Source organism: Dermochelys coriacea, chromosome 1, assembly GCF_009764565.3.
Source record: "Dermochelys coriacea isolate rDerCor1 chromosome 1, rDerCor1.pri.v4, whole genome shotgun sequence".
NCBI lineage: Eukaryota > Metazoa > Chordata > Testudines > Dermochelyidae > Dermochelys > Dermochelys coriacea.
This window is the reverse complement of record NC_050068.2, coordinates 196,418,237-196,441,556: the sequence shown is the minus strand read 5'-3', so window position 1 is coordinate 196,441,556 and position 23,320 is coordinate 196,418,237.

Sequence of the window (23,320 nt, the reverse complement as noted above, 5' to 3'; positions counted from 1 at the left end):
TGTGGATCCATGAAAAGAGTCCTAGATACCATTTGACCTGCCTGTGACACATGGCCAGAAAGGGTTAAGTAGCTTGCAGGCTAAATGACCCAGATTCAACCTTTAGAGACATGTCAGAAAAGTATGTAAATGGTAATTAGGGCCATTCCATGTTAGATAGGCTAGAACTCTGAAATGCAAACCTGTATTGTTAGAGAATTAGAGGTAATACTAACTGTATGTGTTTACTTACATCTTTTTAGATGTTAGCCATGTGAACAGACAATTCCTGTCTATTACTATAGCTATTAATTCAGAAATCAAAAGGGAATATTAACATTGAGCTGAATCTTGGGTGAAGTAATGTCATTGTCTATATGTCTCTTTTAAAGTTTGTGATAAACTGACCTAACTGATGCTAGGGGATGTTTGAAGGTTACTTCAAAGCCTGTTGTTCACCCAGGACTAAATGGTAAATAGATAAATTTATATAAATTTGTAAACTATAAAACTGTATAAAAGACTCTTGGGACCTGAACCTTTCATCTCAGATCTGCTTGATGCTTTATGCAGGCCCTACGCTACCAGCACTCCCAGCTATCTTCGAGACACCACTGACTTCCTGAGAAAACTACAATCCATCAGTGATCTTCCTAAAAACACCATCCTAGCCACTATGGATGTAGAAGGCCTCTACACCAACATTCCACACAAAGATGGACTACAAGCCATCAGGAACTGTATCCCCGCTAATGTCACGGCTAACCTGGTGGCTGAACTTTGTGACTTTGTCCTCACCCATAACTATTTCACATTTGGGGACAATGTATACCTTCAAATCAGCGGCACTGCGATGGGTACTCGCATGGCCCCAAAGTATGCCAACATTTTTATGGCTGACTTAGAACAACGCTTCCTCAGCTCTTGTCCCCTAATCCCCCTACTCTACTTGCGCTACATTGATGACATCTTCATCTGGACCCATAGAAAAGAAGCCCTTGAGGAATTCCACCACGATTTCAACAATTTCCATCCCACATCAACTTCAGCCTGGACCAGTCCACACAAGAGATCGCTTCCTGGACACTACGGTGCTAATAAGCGATGGTCACATAAACACCACCATATATCGGAAACCTACTGACCGCTATTCCTACCTACATGCCTCTAGCTTTCATCCAGATCACACCACACGATCCATTGTCTACAGCCAAGCTCTACGATATAACCGCATTTGCTCCAACCCCTCAGACAGAGACAAACACCTACAAGATCTCTATCATGCATTCCTACAACTACAATACCCACCTGCTGAAGTGAAGAAACAGATTGACAGAGCCAGAAGAGTACCCAGAAGTCACCTACTACAGGACAGGCCCAACAAAGATAATAACAAACGCCACTAACCATCACCTTCAGCCCCCAACTAAAACCTCTCCAACGCATCATCAAGGATCTACAACCTATCCTGAAGGACGACCCATCACTCTCACAGATCTTGGGAGACAGGCCAGTCCTTGCTTACAGACAACCCCCCAACCTGAAGCAAATACTCACCAGCAACCACACACCACACAACAGAACCACTAACCCAGGAACCTATCCTTGCAACAAAGCCCGTTGCCAACTGTGTCCACATATCTATTCAGGGGACACCATCATAGGGCCTAATCACATCAGCCACACTGTCAGAGACTCGTTCACCTGCGCATCTACCAATGGGATATATGCCATCATGTGCCAGCAGTGCCTCTCTGCTATGTACATTGGTCAAACTGGACAGTCTCTACGTAAAAGAATGAATGGACACAAATCAGACGTCAAGAATTATAACATTCAAAAACCAGTCAGAGAACACTTCAGTCTCTCCGGTCACACAATTACAGACCTAAGAGTGGCTATCCTTCAACAAAAAAACTTCAAAAACAGATTCCAACGAGAGACTGCTGAATTGGTATTTAATTTGCAAACTGGATACAATTAACTTAGGCATGAATAGAGACGGGGAGTGGATGGGTCATTACACAAAGTAAAACTATTTCCCCATGTTTCTGCCCCCACCCCACCCTCCAGTGTTCCTCAGACGTTCTTGTTAACTACTGGAAATGGCCCACCTTGATTATCATCACAAAAGGTTTTCATCCTCCCCCCCGCCCCCCGCTGGTAATAGCTCGTCTTAAGTGATCACTCTCCTTACAGTGTGTATGTTTGTACATTGTATGTATGTACATTGTTTCATGTTCTCTGTGTGTGTATATACATCTCCTCACTGTGTATTTTCCACTGAATGCATCCGATGAAGTGAGCTGTAGCTCACGAAAGCTTATACTCAAATTTGTTAGTCTCTAAGGTGCCACAAGTACTCCTTTTCTTTATGCAGGGGAAGTGTGAGTCGTAAGACTGAGATTTCCAGTCCCACCTGGATCACCCTGGCTATGAACATTGGACTGTAACCTATGGACTAATTCTGAAAAAAACTCTTTGCAACTACAAAGCTCACCATCTCTATTATGAAACTGATCTCAGAATCATACTCATGTCTGTGTGTATACTGCTCTTTTAACCAATACTCTTTCTCTTTTAATAAATTTTAATGTAGTTAATGAGAATTGGTGGTAAGCATGTATTTGGGTAAGATCTGGATTATTCATTAACCTGTGAGGTAATGTGTCCAATCCTTTGGGATTGGTAGAATTTTTTTCTATGATGAATAAGATTTTCAGTAATCTTCATCATATCTGACTTGGGTGTCCAGGTGGAAGCCTAAGGGTGGGTTACTTTTAAGGAAACTGTGTTTTGGCTTCTGGGTAACCAGTAAGGTATTAGAGCTGTTTTGTGCTGGCTTGGTAAATCTAAGGATTGGACTATCCACCAGCATTGGGGATTTCCTGCCCCATTCTTTGCAGTTTTCCCTAATTGAGTAATCTCATTGTGCCCCCCCCCCCCCCGGGATCCCGGTCACACTGCCCCGCTCCAGTGTTTGACCGTGCTGATTAGACTCAATTCACAATCTTTGTTTCCAGATGGTGATTTCTAGAGCTGATGTCATTGCTGTGCAGTTGTATAGGAACAGTGAAGGACAACATGGCCTTCACTGGCGGTGAGGTTCTCCACTACCTGCTGAAATCACTCAGAGCTGGGTTAGGTTGGAGAACTTCCAAACATGACCCCAGGGGAGCAGCAAGTGGCAGTGGCAGAGAGACAACGACAGCTGTGAGCCAGTTGCAGAGGCTGCAGTAGAGGCTTTTGTGGATGCCCTCCCTGGAGGTGGGAAGTGAACCCCCGTGAAAAAACCTCTGAGCTCTGGGTCTTCACTAACCAAGTACAGCCACCTGTGAGTGGGGTGCAATGGAGGGAGAGGTGAATGGTGTATTAAGGGACATTCGTTCATTGGACTTTCCCACCACAAGATTGGAAACTGAGGCGAAGGACACTGCCCAATGCACTTAGGAGTCAGGATTTGCTTATGGTCTCATGCTTCTGAATGTGGTTGTGGTGTTCTCCCATGTTAATGCTTGGTTCTCTTTTCCTTTTAATAAAAATTTGTCTTTTGTTGTATTAATCAGTGCTTGTGAGTGGGGAAGTATTGCCTGAAGTGTTGCCTCTAGAGTCCCTTGTTGCTGCCGACTCCACCTGGCAGAAGGGTTACATATAAATCAAAATATATAAATATTCTGAAATGTGATGTTGAAGGCTTTGGACCAGAACTGCAATGAGGCTTGTGCAGAATTTAGCATCTGGAGCTCCACATTACTGAGCTAGGACTAGACTCTGAGGATGTGACTATTTAACGTAATGGACATGCACAGCTCTTTCCTATAGTACACTGGCAGCAGTGTTCAACCAGAGGAATAGACAAACTATCTGCCTGGGGCCTTATTAACTGTATAATGGAGTGTAGATTTCAAATGTGGGCAGAAAGAAAATGAAATTCAGTGCCCCCAAATGAAGCTGCTTTTGGAGAAAATTTTATAATAATTACTACAGGTGACAGGGTACCGCAGTCTCTGCTCTCCATGTCTATTTAATTCCTGGTCTCCCCACTGAGACTGCCAATTACAGCCAGCTCTGATGGTGGCTTTTGACACTTGTGCTCACTGAGCAAAAGACAAAGACTAGTGTCTCATTCATAGAGGCTTCTAAACAACATCATACTGAAATGATTCTAGCCGCTACTTCCCTGTACTGGATTCTACCAAAAAGCCTACACAGGAGAGGTGAGAGAGCCTGTATATTACTTTACTAATCCCTAACATTTGACAAACTTTCCAAAAATCTGTGTTGTGCTATTATTTGTCCATATCAAGCAGGAATGTGCGTGCCTCAAATTACTTCCTGTGCACTTCATTGGCCATATTCACCTTGAACTGATCCTTCAGTGTTTACTCAGGGAGAGAGGTTTTTAACAGCACAAGGGTGGTTAGACTCCCAACTCCCAGTGAAAATCAATGGAAGTCTGGCCGCTTAACTGTCCTTTGTGCCTTTGAAAATCTCCCCCTCTGTTCTCACAGAGGCAATTTATTCAAAAGGAATTTTGCCAGAGTATTAGTGGACGGATCTTGGCCTCTTTTCAATAGGCCTACTGTGCTTTTTATTCCTTATCCACTTCTAACGTTATCCTTACTGATATCTGGACTTGGGATTTTTTTTTTTTTTTACAGCTATTGTATATCTAGATTAGGTTCTTGTATAGTGCCCATAGGTTTTGGGCTCAAGCCCTGCTGCCGACCCCTGGGGGAGCTGTTAGAGAAACATCTTCCAAGAGTTTACAATAATTTATGTGTACCAAGCAGATGTTTTTTGCAAAGACAAAAACGTAGTAAGGATCCTGTTCTCTGCACGCAATGACATTTTGGGCTTGCAGAATGTAGGGAAACATCTTTTAATGATGCTGAAGCTGATTTATGAATTCTCCTTGCTGCTTTTGTCTTTTAAACTCTTACAAAAAACCAACTCACTACCTATCTTGGTTTTACATCATGTAATATTTGTCAGACATCTGGACATTTGGAAAAACTAGACTAGAGTTTGGATGAAATCCTGGCCCTATTGTAGTCAAAGGGAATTCTGCCATCAATCTCAATGAGGGCCATGATTTTCTTTTAAGCAGTTTGTGACAAGGTCAGACCAGAGTGTGTGGAAGGCAGGTATATTAGCTCTTGAATGCTATGAGCTGAAAAGAGGTGACCTCAGGTCAGCGAGGGACACCTGAGTCTACTTAAGGACTCCCTATGACCTTTAAAAAAACCCTCTTCTGGGGCAAGACAAGGAGGAGAGATGAGACACAAGTTGCAGCATGGAGAAAAGGTTTCTCCTGGATGGAAGGCAGAAGAAGTAACCTAACTGACTGTTTGGGGAAGGACTGGCATCCAGAGGTCAGCATAACAAGGCAACACCTTGCCAGTGGCCTTGTAGGGTCTACTGGGAGATGTCTCTGGGTTCTTCAGTAATAATTTTATGAGTTAGCAAGTGACTCTTCTCTGGCTTTCTAGAAAACACTTTGTGTTCTTGCAGCACAGATAACACTTCTGCCTTTTCAGCTGGTGTGAACTAGTTACAAATTTCAGTGCTTTCCATAGATGACTCACTTTGGCATCCCCTTAGTTTTATGAAGTTAGACACTTGTATAGTTAACAGTTACTTTGATCTATACTAATATAAAAGTGAATTGACTTGAATACACTCTAGCATGACCTGGTATGCCAGCCTCATAGGAGCTTTCCTGTACAATTTTCTTTCCTCTTCAAAAAAAACCTCTCCCTATTTCCCCTTGCTGGGTCCCTCTCTGGGACATGTTCCTTTATGCTGTCTAGAGTGGGGTCTTTCCTTTTGTTCATCTACTTAACGCTGGCAGCTAACAACTGGGATAGCTTCTTCTGTTGAAGGGGTTAATTCTTCCTCCCCCAACCCCAAGAGCATGCTTCTTTCCTCTGCCATACATCAGCTGGCCTTGGCCCCTCCCACACCTGGACATTCACTGATTCCTTCTCAGTAGAGCAGCTAGAAGGACTGCCCTCCCCCCCCATAATAGTTTCTGGGTCTTTACCATTTTCCTCTGGAATACTCATATTTTATGGGTAACAAAATTAACAGCCTTAGTCATATGCAAAATATCGTTCCCCATGAGCATTTCTATTTAACAACCCCACTGTTTAAGTCACTTTCTAAACCTTCCTATTCCAAATGAAAGTTAGCCAAAGACGCAGGAAGTTTGTTCCCCACGTGCCAGAAGCGCTACTTTGTGGCTAGGTAACATGTCAGTCTTTGGGACCATGCTTCCCTGACCAGAAAGATGTGGTCACCAGGGTTTCCCCACCCTATGCATTCTTTGCCGTTCACCTTGGCAACTTTGATACATTCCATGTCTATCTCCTCAGGGTCAGACCTCACAGAGGACCTGCAGAGTTCTGTGTTAAGGACAGTTGCATTAATATGGGCTGGACGGGGTGTGGGCTTAGTTACTTTTAGATTAGGGAACTGATTCCTCAGGCATTTCACCTGAAGCACTTTCTTGTACTTTTGTCCTTCACAGGAGGTCTGTGATGGGGATTTCTAGAAGGGGGATGATTCGGGGGGGGAGAGGAGCCTGGGTTCTTAGCCACCCTCCTTCTTCTCAGGGGTAAAACAGGATCCTCCCTTTTACATTGGGTTTGTGCCTTGACATTTGGGCTTGCACAAAGGAATCAACCAGGATGGCCATTTCCTTTAGAGCATTTAAAGATTTACCCCATACTTGGTTTCATTGATCTCCTCAGTCCATATGCTTAGGAAATGTTCTTGAGCAAAGATTTCAAACAATTTGTCACATTCCTCAGCCCTCTTCTCCTTTATCTATTTTCTCATTAGGTCACCCATTTTATAGGCATATTCATTCTGACTTAAGCCAGGACTTTTCCTGAGATTTTTAAATTTCAACCTATACACTTCAGGAATAATTTGAAGCCTTTGCAAAACAGCCTGAATTTTAAAAAGCCATTTCATAGCCCCATCAACTGGAATTTAATTAAATACATGTAAATCTTTACCAGAGTTTTTCAATCAGTGTGGGGAGTTTCTTGTCCTCTGGAACATGATGAACGTCACATAGCCTTTCAAAAGTGGTAAGGTACACTTTAATACAGCCTGTTTCCTTGTGTGCAGCACATAACTTGTTCCAGCTGAGCATTCCATAGGATTGATTATTGCCTGAGGATTGTCCGCCCTTAAATCCCACACCTTGATTTCATGTTGATGTTTCTTTTCGTTCTCTTCCAGTTCATGTTAGATTTGAAGTGTTTCCAGCTGCAGTTTCTCTCTCTCCAGTTGCATCCATTCCAGGCTTACTTGTAAACTGCAAGGTCTGTTTCCTCCTGATGCTGTAGACCCTGATCTCTCAGATGAGTCCTGATAAACTGCCTGTACTCCACTGGCTTTGTCATAATCTACGAGGAGGTTTCTTAACTTTGCTGTCTTTTTTCAGCATGGAATAGGCAGCAATCTGCAAACAATTCTTCTGTATGGTATTGTGGGGTTTTTTTTTGGGCATATGTTTTCTTGCCCCAGCTTCTGTTCTCTGTCTCTCACCCAAAATAAGCAAACAGAAAACAACAAACTGTAATCTTTCTTTTGACTGTTCCCAGCTACCGCATTAGAGACTCACTTAAAAGTGTTACTCCAGTGCTTAAAGTACATTTAATTTAAAACAGCAAACTGTGTACAAAATCCTATTTAGACTAATGCACTATGGCAATCCAGACAAATGAGTGGCTGTGTTGCCATTTGCCTCAACCTGGGAGGCCTCAAAATGCTTTGCTGCTGTAGCTCCCAACCTGGGCTCCTCACAAACAGACACACAGGGTGTGACCTGCAGGCTATGTACAGCCACAGCCCTGGTCCAGCCACTCTGACCCCAGCAGCCAGTCAGCAAACACCAGCCACATTCTGGTTTCCAGCAGCTTTGGTTATTACTTGCAGGCTGACCCCAACACACTCCAAGTCTTGGAGTTTGCCCCCAAAACATGTTTTGCACTGTCCAGCCCTCTCCTGGACAGTCCAGATATCTAGATCCATTACCTCTCTAAGGGGATCAACTTACAAGACTCAGCTATCTTAAATGAAGCTACCCAAACAATTTCAACACTGGATTAGTTTAATTAAAGAATAAAACAGGTTTATTTAACTGCAAAGAGAGATTTTAATGCCTCATTGCTTGTACTCACTTAAAGTCAGAAATGGTTACAAGAAAAATAAAGATAAAATACTTTCTAAACTTAAACTAGACTTGGTTCAAGGTGAAGTTCTTACCACATATTTTCATTACAGTGCTGATCAAATTCTCAGGCCAGGATCTGCTCCCAAAGTCCATAGGCTATTTCTTTTGTCATTTTAGGTAGAAAAAAGAGAGATAGATAGGGAGAGAGAACTTGGGGTGTTTTTGTCCCTGACTTGTATAGTTAAGTCACACTTTCAAATGCATTTTTCTAAGAGTGACCCATAGATAAAGTCGTTTTCAGCTGAGAGCAAGGAGATAAGGAATCTGCTGGGGGAGAGGTTTGTTAAAATGCACGTGTTTGTTCCTGTCCCCCTTCCTTTACAAAAAATGGCCCATCAGTTTTGATTACACTTGGCTGGGGTGTCAACTTATCCTTTGTCTTTAAAAAACAGGTTTATCCATTTCCTAGACATGTCTGGTAAACACACTTCAGTCATGATTTCAGTTTATGTTAATAACTTTACATATAATGTTGCTACATATATCTCACCATGATATTGTTGACCAGCAATTGTTAGTTTTCAAATGATACCTTACAAGGCATATTTTGTACAGAGATTATTACAACCATTATAGAATGTGACTTCCATCACAGAGAGGTATTCCCTTTTTGTGCTATGAATTTGTTTCTTTTTGTTTGGCTGAAGAGTACTACTTGGGCCTACCCTGAGGCCCACCTTGTAAATACCGAAAAATGAACTCTGAGTAGGGAATAAAAACTCTGTGGAGTGGGACTGATTTGCTGCAGGCCCCACATCGCTGGAAGGGGAAAACACTAAGCCCAGCGAGGCAAAGGATGGGGCCTTGCCCCATGCTCCATAATTTTCACCTCATCTTATGTCCTGTGCACAATGTAATCCAAGACTAATCGACAAGATTTTCAACTGGAAGAAACTTGGTATCAGATAGGTAGCTCACCCGTTTGAATATGGGGTGGCATTAAGCTTAGGGCTAAAGGGACAAGACACCATACTAGCACTGTGACTTTTGTCACTTGCTGATAGGTCTGTATTGTTTATTTTCTATTCACGTGATTAACCCACCCTCAAAAAAACAATAAAAAAGGATACCCTTAAGAAGATGGAAATGATTCTTATAGGGGCCAGAGCAGGAGGCTAGGTTGGGTGGACAGAAGAGATTGGAAAGTGCTAAGTGGTGCCAATGCAGGTAGGGCAAACTCTGCTTTTAAATCAGGGATAGGGCAGACAGATTTTCTCTGACCCACCGCTGACACAGATGCTGCCTGGCTCCAGTTATTGTGCTTATGTGCCATTTCACTACTATGTGTCTTCCAAATTTAAAAAAACCCTCACCTATTAATGGACTTTTTTCATTTAATTGGGCTTGCTTTTGTGGATGGAGAATGATGGTGTTAGTCATACCTTGATATGAGCCTTTTGCAAACATTTTATTTCAAGCAGGGTTAGCATGGCAGCAGAACCACTGCTATTTCCGCGGGTGGGGCAGAGAGGCACCTGGATATAGCTGTCTTTGGTGAAGAATAGCAGGATATTTTGGTCAGTGTGCATGAGATCTCTATTTGTTCAGTTTATAAGAAAAAACAGTTTAAATTTAATTTCAGGCTCTTTTCTTAGCCTCACATATATCATTGTAAATCATCTCTCTGTAAGAAACTAACCAAAATGATTGAGTGATGCTGACACTGGACCAACTTAGCCCTGCTATGAACTGACGTTCATGAGACATTAATGGTTATCCAAGGGCTGGATTTAGTTTACTGTGTTCAGAGATTATTATTTAATATTGACATTATGGTAGTGCCCAGAGACCCCAATTAGGAGTCAGTGCCCATTATGTGCTGTGTGCTGAGATTATTATCCTGAAGAATGACTCTATCTATTGCTACATGGCATGGGTTGCAACAGCACAAGCTTCCTGCTCCCTTGCCTATTGGTGTGTTTCAGCCTTGACCCGATGGGATCACCATACTCTATAGGAATTGTGTGATAGTGCCTTAAGTAGTTTATCAACCCTCTTGTGGCCCTTATGAAACATAGAAGACAATAAGTCACCAAGAGTCTACCAAAAGAGCAGTTCATGTGTGTAGCTAGGTCTTGCGTGTCGTATGTCGTAAACACAGTTATTTTTATCCTTCTGTACCCCTGTGGTTACGTCATATTACTTATGTTGTGTAAAAAGCAAAAGAGCCAACAATAACTTGTAGGGAGAAGTAGTACATTGTTTACATCCATTCTGTCCTTGACCTCTCTCTGTTGAGTCCATCAATAACAGAGCCACGTGAGGTGGTGGTGTCCACTAAAATTACAACCAACACCACCAACCCATCGACTGTAGACCACCAAATAGTTATAGCTTTTGCCCATTTCAACTTGGCCTGGATCTGAGCTGGTGAAAGAGACAGGGAAGTGTAAAAAGCTTTCTCTCATTATAACGAGGAGACTAACACTGCTACCCCTCTGATACTTCTCACATTATGATACTAATTCTTGAGCCACCCTAATTGCTTTATGGTTACAAAGTCCACATATTAGCCCTAATCCCCCAACTGCACCAGTGCTCTGATTGGCTCATCTGAATGAGGAGTGGGGAAAAGGTTGCTGTATGCCATTGTTATGCTCCTTCAGTTTCCAGGGCTGTCTACAGCCAAGGAGCTGAGATGGGGAAGGATTGTAGCTGTTGATGCTGGCTTTCTATAACTCAGAGGTCCCCTACAGCAGGGGCATTCCCAGCTGCCTGATTAGGGCAGCTTCACATCCCTTCTGCATCCCCCATGATATGCAAAGAGGCCATAGCATAGGGCAGAGTCCCACCCCTTGTAATTAGTAACTGTCTCTTTTGGCGATTGTCATAGCACCATGTTTATCAGAACAATGCTTCCTTACTATACCTTCCACAAGAACGGCCATCTTGGTCACACCAAAAGTCCATCTAGCCCAGTATTCTGTGTTCTGGCCAATGCAAGATGCCCCAGAGGGATTGAACAGAACAAGTAATTATTAAGTGATCCACTAATAATATAGCAAAGTGTGCATCTTGCAAGTAATAGATGTGCATTGCATTTTCATCTCCAATTTCTTCCTTTCTGTTCTGTTGTGCTTTATGCATACTCCAGTTACTGTTAGCTGGCATCAAAGCACCTTTCTTTCAAGGAGACATTGGCACTTCCTTTGAGACCCATTATGAATGCTATTTCAGATAAATTGCTCTTTGTGTGATACATCTGGTAGACTCTCCAAAAGCCAAATACATCATTGCTGTAGCACGTCTGATCTCCAATAGTCAATTTATTCCAGCACCCTGCCATAGTGAAAAAGAATTCTAAAGGGACCCTTGTCCTCAGGGTAACTGAAAATCTCTTAAGCAATTATGCTAAGATAAAGGATCGCAGAACAATTTTATTTTGAGCTATCTAGACACATTTTCCCTATAATCTAATATCTATCACATCTGATGATGTGTGGTGGTATAAAGATTTTATCAGCCTGCATTTGGGATGGGTGTGTTACTTACAACTGGCAAAGCCATGAGTTACTTCTGCTAGTCTGCCCAAATGACCATTTATGCCACCATATGTTACTTTTTTAAAATGTTGAGAGAGTTTTAAGTTGGGATGCAAAAGATGACTAGGTCAATGAACTGCTGCATTGATGAATTTAGAAATTTTATAGCACTTTACGAGCAATAATTGGTGTCTTGCTCAGTGGTGTTATCTTTATTATGCACACAGGAAATTAAGGCAGAAAAGGGTGACTTGACCAAGGCCATCTGTGTCAGAGTCACAAATAGAATACAGCCCTTTGTTCTTGGTCCTATGCATAGTCCACAGGACCATGCAGCCAATTATAGCGATAATATCTTGGTGCTTATATAGAGGTTTTCATCAGTGGATGTCAAAACACTTTATAAAGGAGTTAAGCATCTTTATCCTCATTTTACAGCTGGGAAAACTGAGGCACAAAGAGGTGAAGTGACTTGCCCAGCTCTTCAGTGGCAGATTCAAGAATAGAGTCAGGAACGGAGATCCTTCAGTACCTTTCTAAGTCTCAAAAAGCACATGGGTGAGGGCTTTTTGGGTGCCACAGTCCACCTAAAATGGCAGAAGACTAACCACTTTTGTGAGGATTCTGCTATCTGGGGCTGAATCCAAACTGGACTTGGACAACTGGCTCCTTAGGGTTTTGGAATCAACCCAAAAATTCTCCAAGGAGATGGGACTGATCTGAGGTCCTAGTTAGGGTTCATTTCTAATCCAGATGTCTTCATATGTCTCTGTCTGTTCAGCACACTGCAGTGTACTTTTTAGCTGGACCAATGTTTTATGGGTATCTAGTTGAATGATCAGAAAATTCTACTTTGAATGTAATACTTCAACAAAACTCCGTAGATTTAGGTCAACATAAATCTGGTGAAACAATGCTTTCTTTCCAGTCCTAACAGAGCCTGTGAACAATATTTCTGAAATCAGCATTTAAATAACTTCAAAACCATTAGCTATATCCAGGATGTACTTTTAACATTCATACGAGCAGCAGTAATACTGTGAGACAAATATGCAATTTATAGATGGGGGGCGGGGGGAGGAATAAGAGAATACCACCTAAATAATATGGTGATAAACTTCCAATTAATGACTTAAATACTTTGTCCTAGTCTTGCATTCACTAAAACTCAATAAAATGAGGGTTTCAAAATGAGGGTGCAACTTGGAGGTAAATATCCATCTTTTTGGCTGAGAATTTATTTTGGAAACTGCCATATATCCTGACAAGAACAACACATATCAAGACAGCATTGGGGTTACTCATGATGATCTATGAGTGTGGAGATTTCATTGGCCATAGTTAAAATGAAAATTACAAACAATATTTTTTCCTTTGAACTCTGGCAAATTAATTCTCAACATATACAAATGTGTGTGTGTGTGTGTGTGTCTGTGTGTCTGTGCGCGTGTGTCTGTGCGCATGTGTATGAGTGTCAATTTATTAGTTTCGCTAGGTCTCCTGGTTACAATACCACTATGTGGGCACAAATCCTTTTTTAATGAATTTTTAGTGTCACTGCTGTGGGGTATCAACTCCCCACAAGGATGAACTGTGAGGTACTGCACTCTGACAGGGATGCATATCTATTAGTTACAGAACCTGATCCTGTAATCCCTTGTGTAACTTTAGTTCTGTGACTAATCCCACTGAATTTGGTGAGACTACTCGTGTGAGTAAAGTTACTCCTGCGTGCAAGTGGTCACAGCATCAGCCTTTTTGTTCCATCGAGGTTCCCCCGGCAGAGAAGGGTAATTTTTTATTGTAATTGATACTTGTCTCTGTAATTTTCTTTTGCGGGGCCACATTGTGATCCCCTTACTCATAGCAATGCTCTCTGAAGTGTTTGTGCTTGTGTGAGAAGCTTCTCACCAATGTGAACAAGAGTTTACAATCCAATTGCCAATTTTTAAGGCTTTTGTTGTCTCCACTTTCTTTTAGCTCCTGGGCATTTACTGATTCTTTTTCTCTCCCCCACTCCCCTTTCATTGACAGTTTTTTGTGGGTTGTTTTTTCTTCCTGCCAGGGTAGTTTGGTTCACATGGAATCCCTTTGTGTCTCCAACTTTGACCTCTGATGTTTTCTTGCCTCATGTTCTCTACTGATCAGATCCATTGGTGATTAGTTACTTAGTATAGGTGATTGTGCAGCTTTTAACACTTCGTGTTTCCTGCTGCCTGGATTTCAAAGAGGTAATTCTTCCTGCAGACCTGCTGCTGACCCTTTGCTCAAGATTTTGTCACTCACTCTTTACTGGTTTCAGAGTAGCAGCAGTGTTAGTCTGTATTCGCAAAAAGAAAAGGAGTACTGGTGGCACCTTAGAGACTAACAAATTTATTTGAGCATAAGCTTTCGTGAGCTACAGCTCACTTCATCGGATGCATTTCCGATGAAGTGAGCTGTAGCTCACGAAAGCTTATGCTCTAATAAATTTGTTAGTCTCTAAGGTGCCACCAGTACTCCTTTTCTTTTCACTCTTTACTGGTTTCAGAGTAGCAGCCGTGTTAGTCTGTATTCGCAAAAAGAATAGGAGTACTTGTGGCACCTTAGAGACTTTACTGTCTCTCTTCATAAAAAGCTACAAGGATCTGGATCTTTCTAGTAAGAAAAAGGCACATGCACAAACACCATAATAATAAATTTAGCATTTTATAGTATCTCTGGCTCCTTCCAAAGCATTTTCCCTTGAAATGATATAAGAAAGCATGTGTGTGTGTTGTAAAATCTTTTTAAGCTCTCTTGGAGATGTCCCTTCCCCCTACAGTAGAACAAGGGGGCACTCAATTAAACTGAAAGGTGGCCAGTTCACATTTAATTCCTTTTAACTCAATCACTGTGGAACTTGTTGTCAGAAGATAGCACCGAGGCTAAAAGTTTATCAGGGTTCTGCAAGAGATTAGACATTTATATGGACAATAAGACTTCCCAGAGTTATAGTTGTGAAAATTTAAAAATAAATAAACAAGAGGTTGGGAGGGTATATTAACCTTCATGCTTCAGGGCATCAGCCAACCTCTGACTATTGGAGGTTAGAAGGGAATTTTCTCTGGGTATGAGTTATCTCATAATTGCCCACTGCAGGGATTCCTGTTCTGAAACTTAGTGCTGATCACTATCAGAGACAGATTTATTGGACCAGTCTGATCTGATCTTGCAATTCCTATGCTCCTAAATCCTGATAACAGTCCGTGCCACAAAATTTTAACATTTTTGCTTATTTTCCTTTAATTCTGAAATTTCTATCTATGTTAACAACGATAAAGAAGCAGCTAGGACTATGGAAACATATTAGTCCTCCTTAGATTATTTAAGTGGTCATGCTTCACCCAGAGAGTGAAAGTTGTGCATCAAAATCTTAAAGGCTATGTGAAATCACTGGCAAACACAGAAAATTGACTTTTAACATTATAAAGGCAAAAAGTCCTATAACTCCACCAAAGTCCCTTGATGTGGCTGATGAATCCATGTGAAAAAAGAGATGAAAATTGATTTCCAAAAGCATAATGTACTTCCCCCCATTTTTGTTTCAATAAATGATACATTTGAAATATTTCCGTTGAGTTTCACAGTAAATTGACAAAGTAATGATTTTTTTTAATGTCTTGTACTAAAGTAACTTCCAGATTATTTCAAATGCATTGGAAATATGAATAGCAATAGTTTTCCAAATGCAAAAACCAACATGCAAGTTGTTAAATGCCAAATGAAACACTGGTTTCAGAGTAGCAGCCGTGTTAGTCTGTATTCGCAAAAAGAAAAGGAGTACTTGTGGCACCTTAGAGACTAACAAATTTATTTGAGCATAAGCTTTTGCTCACGAAAGCTTATGCTCAAATAAATTTGTTAGTCTCTAAGGTGCCAAATGAAACACTGAATCTCCATAATCATGAGATGCATAAGAAAGGAAATTCTGCTCTGTTGTTGACAACATAGATGCTCACACTGAAGGCTAGACCTAGTCACTTTCTTTGAAACAAACAATTTATTCAATGAAGTTAGCCCTCTTTCCTGTTTGCAAACTATCTACAGACAGATGAGGCAATGCCTGCCATTGTTAGACAAATAGTTCAATACACAATTTCAGGTAATGAACAACCTGCAGCCTATGGATTTTCTACAAATCAAGAGCTATGATTGTTCTTTCTGACAGGTCATCTAAGTCACATGATGAGTTATCTGTTCCCTGATTAGGTGACAAACTTTTTAAACAGATGAATAATGAATGGTGAAGAGCAAATAACAAATTCTCTTGTTTGTGCATAAATACCCTTGTTTGCAATTAAGACAAGTATTTGTGTGGATAAGGGCGCTTTTACAAACATTCAGGTAAAGACAAACCCCTTGCTAATGTTTGCAGAAAATGGACAAATAGAGGCATGAATGAAATCACAAGATAGATTTCAGGAAAATGTTCATCAAAAACCCTTCTTGCTATTCAACCAGTCCTATTTAGACACTAGTCCTACTGATAATCAGTTTTGCTTATGCAAGCACTATAGGATTGGATTCTTAGTAGGCAGTAAATATAGAAGCTCTGTCTGCAACTGGTACCGCAAAGTGTCTTTGAACATGGGATCTCCTTTCCCACATGCAAAGTGGAAGTTTTACTCTATGTAATAATTGTAGGGGGAGATGCCTTGTCCCCCTACTGCACCAGGCTGAAACAGCAGACATGGTGCAGTGCATGTGTATGTGTGTGTTTCTGCAGTAGTTGGGAATCTCCTTTTGCCCAGTGAAAATAGAGCTGATCTGAGGCCACTAATGCTGCCTGTGTACTGCAGTATTCTTTGTGGCTGCCATGCTCCTTTATGTTGAATAGGTGGGGGTGAGGGTTGACTGGGAGGTTTATATAGTCCCAAACTATTAACTAGCCCCTTACCATTGTTAAGAACTGCATGTTATCAGCTGCAGGCAGGAAGCCATTTTCAGTGTGTAAAAACAACTTTATTGATCCTATAACTTACAGATAATGCTACGTATTCTTATGTGCCACAGATGATGCTCTTTCTATTAAATACCCAGTGTTTACAAACACCTCTCACCTCTAGAGCACTCTTGTGCCAATGCTAATCCAATAAGGGCTCCTCCCTACCCTGGATGCAGCCTGCAATCTACAGTGGAGGGAGCCCAGCAGAGCAGAGCTGTGTGGTGTGCAAAGGATACAGATTTTATTGCTCACTACTCAGCAGAACAATATTTGTTCCATTGCCCATCTGGTAGCATACATCCATGAGGGTGAGAGGAAATATTTGCCCTTAGCAATGGATAACCGGCCATAAAAGGTTTGGACTTCAGGATCAGTTTGGGTATTTGATGGCAATCAGAATCTTTTGGGTGTATAAGGATGGACTTGGAAGTCTCATGAAAATTGACTTTCTTTGAAGACTTATGGTACATCCACTCTTAGGCCTTGCCCATGCACCAGCTTACATGAGCTTAACTAAAGGGCTGGTCTTAAAATGATTTAGTCAAACTGGTGCAAGTCTGTGTCTAGCATTAGATGAAAGAACATAAGGACAGTCTCTCGTGGTATCTTGGCATGTCATTTTTTACCTTCCCCTAAAAAATCCAGGTGAAAACTATGCTTATTCTAAGCATTTAGAATATCAAGAAGTCTCTCATGTTCACATGTAAAAATGGGCAAAGGTTCTGGGGCAGGGATTCTTAGTCAATCCAAATTGGTACACTCATCCCTGTTATTTCTCATCTGTCATATTGTGAGTCAGCCAGAATTTGTCCTGGGACTTCTGCTGCAAACAAGCCCCCTACTGCAGTGTTGTGATTTAGGCTGTGATTTTCAGTGGAGCCTATGGGAGTTAGGCACACAATTGCCATAAAAATTCAATGGGAGCTGGGCATCTAAATCTCTTAGATTTCTTTGAAAATTCCAGCCTGCAGGCACAGTCAAGCCCAAAATATACTCAGATAGTTGGTACATACTGTGACAGACCAAACCAGTGGGGTACAGGAGTCTGGTAGAAGGCAAATATACTGGCCATTGGATGAACAGTTTTCTGTTCCCTGAGTGACCAGAGCAGGGGCTGCAATAGAGCAATCAAGAACCTGCTAGAACCAATTAAGGCAGGCAAGCTAATTAAGATACCTGGAGCCAATTCAGAACATACTAGAATCAATTATGGCAGGCAGCCTAATCAGGACACCTGGTTTAAAAAGGACCTCCCATCAGTTGGGGTGTGTGTGTGTGTAAGTAAGTAAGTTTAAAAAAAAAAAAGGAGCAGGGAGTGAGAAGGTATGCTGCTGGAGGCTTCACAAGAAAGATCCTGGGGTGAGGGTAAAGAAGGTATTGGGAGGAGGCCATGGGGAAGTAGCCCAGGGAGTTGTAGCTGTCACTCAGCTGTTACAAGAGACACTGTGGACAGCTGCAATCCACAGGGCCCTGGGCTGGAACCCGGAATAGAGGGTGGGCCTGGGTTCCCCATCCTCCTCAACTCCCTATTTGAGATGAGGAGGTGACCTGGACTGTGGGTCCCACTAGAGGGGAAGGTCCCTGGCCTATCCCCCGATCCACTAGGTGGGTCAGCAGAGACTGCGGGGATTGTTCTCTTCCCTTTCCCCATGCTGGCCAGTGATGAGGTTAGCTGAGAGAACAGCAGGTTTGAGCTACTAGCAAAAGTGGCCAAACTGAGGGCGGCCATGAATCTCTGAGGCAAGCAAATCCACCAATAAGTGCAGGACCCACCAAGGCAGAGGAGGGACTTTGTCACAATACCCAGCTATAGCTGAGTGGAAGGACAGTCCAGGGGTTAGTGTAGTAGTCTGGCATGCCAGAGACATGGATAAATTCTTTGCTCTTCTACAGACTCTTTGTATGACCTTGGGCACATGACTCTCTGTCTTAGTTTTCCCATCGGTAAAATGGGGATAATGATACTGGCCCTCCTGTTAAAGTGCTTTAATCACTGCCTAAGAGCTGGGCATTATCTGCAGAAGGTGGATAATTGTGCCTCCATGCCTCACAGGAGTGTTGTGAGGATAAACAAAGTGAGAGAGACACAAGATTGTGTGGCACTTAGATACAGCAGTAAAGTGGGCCAGTATTGGCCAAGGGGTAGGGCACTAGACTGAGACCTAGGAGACCTGGATTGAGTTCTGGGCTCTGCCACTGGCTTGTTAGGTGACCTTGGGCAAAGTACCTTCCTCAGTTTGCCTATTTGTGAAATGGAAATGATGATACTGACTTCCTTTTTAAAGTACTTTGAGGTCTAAAGATCTATCTCAGAGTTAGATCTTATAATTACTTGATATATGGGATATACACATAATGAACACTAAACCATTGTGACACATCAGATGATGAATTCTATCAAGTTCATGTGATATATTAATATACAGGGCTGCACTGAGATGCTGGCTACTTTGTTAAATAGACATATATCTTTGCTTCTTGGATTAATTTTGTGTGTGTGTAATATATATGTATATGTGTGTCTGTATACACACACACATCAGTACATTATAAAAGCTATTTTCACTCTTTAAGTATGCTAAATACAAATGAAGAGACTGAAAAATGTAAAAATATCCATTTCCATACTAATGTACTTCACAGGTAGTTTAAATTAAAGCCATGTGCATTAAATTAGTTTAAATTAAAGACCTGTGCATGAACTTGAACTACAGTCCTAGGTTACTTTATAATGGATCCCTATATGCAAGCAGTCTGGCTCTACCCCAAATTAAGAAAGAACTAGAAATGGGGTTGGGAATTACTATCACTAGTAATAATCATTAATAATTACAGATCTGAGCATAGAGTTATTAAGCACAGGTCAGTTCAGTAACTGTAACATATCAGTGTTAATTGGTTAATAATTCATATTTGACATAGATTGGAATAAAATTGAGAGAAATGTATGGTCTCTCACAAACCAGACTAAGCTGGACTCAGGTGAACCCTTCCACCAAGGGACAATTGATAGCATTTGGATAGTCACCCCCTCCCCTCCCCCGACAATCGTGACAATATAATAACAGTCTGTTGTTGCAAGTCATTAGATGGCAAAAATATTATAAAAATACTGCTGTCTTTGAAGTTCCCAGCAGGGGAACTGCAGTAAAGAAACACTACTAATTATTTTAGCAGTCAAGCTAGGCAAAGCTCCAGTCTAAATGACAGAGACTGATACTATATTGCAACATCTCCTCAGAATAGTATCTGGAAACCAAGAACAAAAATGTTAGAGCAGATTCTAATCTCAGTGAGACAAATTGCATAGGTATATGTGTAAATCAAAGGTTAAAATGAAGTGTAATTGTCTGAAGAAAGTAAAGACACTGCAGATGTGTAATTAACAAAGTGCTACTTGGGTACATGAGGGAGAATGAAAAGGAAGTACAGAGGCCGGTTAAGAGGTTTATCATACAACCAAAACAGCTGTAAGCACTGCTCTCTGAGTAAAATTAAGAAAAAATATTAAACCCTAAATTGGACTGTTTTAGTCATTGAGAAACAGAAGAGAAAAAAAATCTAGACTGTATAGACATTGAGAAATATCAACTTGGCGCATGAGAAGGGCTATTTTAGCAGGAATATGAGAATACTGAAGATTGATTGACTTCATTGGAGTTATTCCAGTTTTAAACCTGATGATTCTGCAAGCACTACTCAGTCCTTAATTTCTAAATATGAAACAATTCTCAGAGGAAGACATACTCATTGCTCGTAGGCAGCCAGATTGTCCGTGACAAATTTTGGGGGCAGATTTATTCATAAGAAACGTGCATGGATATTTCACTATGGTTACAGCTACTACCGAAGGAAACTTGAAAGAACACATCTCCTGGATACCAAAAGGAGGGCTGTGATTTGTCATTAAATCTAGCATGAAGAGGAGAAAAATCAAGTCCGTGGGGTATTTGGTCCATTGTAAACAAAGGACCTTGGGAACCAGTACCCTTGCTTTATAGCTATTCATTTAACAACAGTGAGGAATTAACACATCCCACAAGGCCAAACCCTTTTTTGACCACTCAGGAACAGACAGATGAACAAGACTGTGCCAGAAACAGTCAAGCAGCCAAAAACAAAATCTGCATTACAAGAGAACTTTCAAAGTGCTTGTAAAGTTACATACATAGTAAGTGATTCCGTTCATACACAAAAATCTCATGGAAACCAGCTTCTGTGAAGCACATTACTAAAATTCCTCATTTCTTTGTAAATTGTTCTATGAACTGAAAAAGAACACTATAAAATGAAATATAGGATTTCTCAGACCTTTAGAAGATGGAAATAAATCCAGGCTTTATCATAGTTGACAGTCAAGATGGTAGGAGCAGGTTTAAGTATGTCTGTGACCCAGTTCCATATATAAAACACAACCTTTTTTTTAAATAAAGAAACCATAATTCAGAATTAGTCTCCCAAAAAACTACATCACTCTTGGCCATGTATACTTTATTTCTTAAAGGGCTTTTGAAGCCTGCTTAGCATATTTTGATTCACTGGGGCTTCACGATCAATGTTGAGAAAGTTGGGGACCAATCTAAAGCCTCTTGAAATTAATAATAATTTTTCTATTGGCCTAGTAGGTTTCAGATTGGGCTCTTGTAGCATAGTGTGCTTGTAGAAATTCTTACGGAGAAAAGCTGCAGTGTGAACATTGGATAATTGACCAACCTAACCATTTGAGCTTCATTGTGCTTACATCAGTCCCATGGCTAAATCAAGTTATTTTGTTTTGTGCAATATTATAGATCTTGTTGTTGAACTTATTCTGAGCTGTAGCATTTTCTCTCCTCTCTCAAAGTCATGACTTCTGGACTAAAATTCAACATGTTCCTCAAGCTACATTTGATGATGGTCAGAACAGATTAATTACATTGCCATCCACTACATTTGATGTGTCTTGCAGACTTGGATTCACATAAGGGTTTTCAGAGTCTGATATTGATGTTTAGTATATCATTGACCAAACTTTCTTTGATGCTACTTGGGAGAAATTTATTTTATCTGTTGTACTTAGAAGTTTTGAAGATAATAGATCCCAGACTTTGTGCAAGAAAGTAAATTGAGTATAAATCTTATTTGGTGTTTGAGATTGTCTAAATATATCTGTTTGATTTGAATGTGATCGATCATGTGCTGCTTGATCATGCTGCTGTGCATAGTTTAAGAGGTTTTTTTTAGCTGTGAAAATTGAGTTAACATATTTTCCATCATATGTATTTTTTGGGCTGAGGAAAAAATGCATTGGACATGGGATTTCACTTCAATGCAAATTACTATTATAGTTTGGCTGGGCACTGAGTTGACAGAGATCATTAGGATTGTTTCTCTTCAATTGTAAAGGAAAACCTGATTGGTTTACAGTTTCTTGGTGCAGTTATATTTCCTTTACATGCTACACACTGAAATATGTTCAACCAATGTGTACAATTTTGGAAAATAACATTTGAGTTTAATCAGGATGCTAGAATTCTTATTGCAGTTAAATCATGATCCTGTATTAACAGTGGATAGGGTGGAAAAACTGGGCCTGAATAGAGCTATGTTGTGTATCCAAGATACTTATATGGCTGCCATCTCCAGTGTACTTATCCTCAGGATGCTACTGTGAAGCAGGGAAGTGTTTATCCTCATTTTACAAATGGGAGTACAGAGAGACTAGATGGCTTGGCCAGGGTCACCCAGGAAGTCTATGGTAGAGCAGGGAAGTGAACCCAGATTTCCTACATCCTAGACTAGTGCCCTAACCACTGGACCATCTATCCTCACTGCAGTCAGGGGCCTACTTACCTACCTACCTAACCACCCTTGATGTGCATTAATGATAATGTTACGGACAAATGTATTTGTCCCACAAGATCTAGTTTCCTTTCAGGGTTGGAAATTAAGGGTTTACTTTTCTGTTCAGCCCTTTTGTTGTCTGACTTAATATTGGCATGAACTATTCAGAAGGATAGGTGATTAGGAACATATTAGACAGTTCAATTTATAGTGTTTTCCCTCAGAAAGCATGGTAGGCCCTGAGCAGCATGAAGTCCTCTGAGGTCATTAGTGGCTGCCATTTTGGATTCCCTTCACAATGCAGGGAGCACGCTGATAGTTTAGTAATAAGCACTACAGAAATGCTTCTTAATAAATAAATGCTAAGAGGAAGATTTGATGTGGAACTTCTGCTGGCATTAGTTTTGGCAAACCTTTTGATGGGTTTAGTTTTCAGGGTCTCTTGCCACTTCCAGAAGACCTTGAGTTTCCCTAGGTGTGACTAATTCACATCAATTAAACCCCTCAGGAGCAATTCAAGTGAAGCCTGTGAGTTTTGACAAATTATAGTAGACTGATTCAACTAGTTCCTGCATAGACCCTAGCATGAAAACTGCAAGGCTGAGGGAAAAATGCTTAGGATAAAATCCTGGTTCATAGTCAATGGGGGTTTTACCACTGATTTCAGTGGGGCCAGAATTTGACGTTTGGTGAAAAGCAGGTGGATTTCACTGGCCCTTGTGAAAACAGGTGGTTTTCATCTAGTTTCTGGTTGCATAGGGGAAACTCACACAGTTGTAATTTAAAATTAATTTAAAGCAGCAGTAAGAAGCCGGGGCT